General features: G+C 38.6%; 1 non-coding gene across 1 annotated transcript; it reads right to left on the bottom strand.

The window, feature by feature from the left end:
* Positions 1–823: 823 nt before the first annotated feature.
* Positions 824–930, bottom strand: LOC129883778 (small nucleolar RNA R71). The gene has a single exon (XR_008765929.1). It is a non-coding gene; the product is annotated as a small nucleolar RNA R71 (small nucleolar RNA).
* Positions 931–1,378: the final 448 nt, after the last annotated feature.

A 1,378-nucleotide genomic window follows, 5' to 3' on the forward strand; every position in this document is an offset into this window, starting at 1 on the left:
ACATATGTCAAGTCCTCATTGGGCCAACACACCTCTTTCCTCCAATCACAGGCTGCCACATGGCATATGGGGTCCATCACCCTTGCTCCAGCTGCTTCCATGTGTCACTCTCTCATACTGCCATATGGCACTCTCTTATGTTGCCACGTGGCACTCTCTTCTCTCCCTCGTAGGTTCGTAATCTCATCTTACTTCACGAACTTATGTAATCCTTGCTACGTAATCTTGGTATGTATTCCAGTAGCTTAAGTATGTAAGATTTCCAAGTTGTAGATTAGTAAATAAGTCATTTCCTATGACTCATCATTCGGTCTTCAACTTTTTCTGGATTCTTATAACTCTATTTCCAATCTTCTCTACTATAGGGTATCGCATTCTCCTTTTCTTAGAGTTGTTTGATAGCGTTATAGACTATCCGTCTCACATGGTAACTCTTAAGAAGCTTAAGAGTTCTTAAGAAGTCTTAAGAAGCTTTCAGAATCTTTAAGAAACTTTAGGAAACCTTAAGAAACTTAAGAGGCCTACGATCCTTCTAGGAATCTTAAGAGCCTTTCAAGAGACTTAAGAACGCGTTCCAAGGTATAAAAGTATGGGGTGTAAAAATGAGCATTCCCAAGTTCATTTACAATACTTATTAGAGATTAGTGACAACTATGCACCAACTAGAGTGTCACTTGACTATGTAAGATTAACCTTGTTTCCCTTTTCTCTGTTGGGGGAAGCAAGGAGGTGGCTTAAGTCAGAGATGCCAAACTCAATCACTACATGGGATGATTTGGCCTGAAAATTTCTCATTAGATTCTTCTCGTTAGGGAATATAGGAAAGCTAAGAAGTGAAATTCTAAGTTTCAAACAGAAATCTAGAGAAAATTTATACCAAGACTGGGAAAGGTTTAAATCTTTACTTATTAGTTGCCCTCACCATTATCAAGCTAGCGAGGTGTTTGTCCATACCTTCATTCAAAAGGTTGGAACCAAACACCAAAATTCTTCTTGACTCTGCTATACATGGACAGGTTCTGGAGAAGAACTATGATGATCTCTATGCACTTCTCAATCACATATATCATGGAAATCCTTAGTATAATAAAAGGAGCTCTAGGCTCATGGTACAAAAACAGGCAGTAATTCTTAAAGTTGATTCTATGTCTACCTTGACAGCTCAAATTTTAGCAATGCAGAACATGATAACCATATATTTTAAAAACATGGCATTGGGGCAGCGACAGGCTCCAGTACATGCATTACAACAACACATAACATGGTGCTAGGTGTGTGGTAGCAGTGAACATATGTTTAAGTATTGTGGAGCAAATCTTGAATTGGTAAACTTTGTGGGTAATGCACAAAAGGGTGTAGGCCAGCAAAACTATGGTAA

Source organism: Solanum dulcamara, chromosome 3 (genome assembly GCF_947179165.1).
Source record: "Solanum dulcamara chromosome 3, daSolDulc1.2, whole genome shotgun sequence".
Classification (NCBI taxonomy): Eukaryota; Viridiplantae; Streptophyta; class Magnoliopsida; order Solanales; family Solanaceae; genus Solanum; species Solanum dulcamara.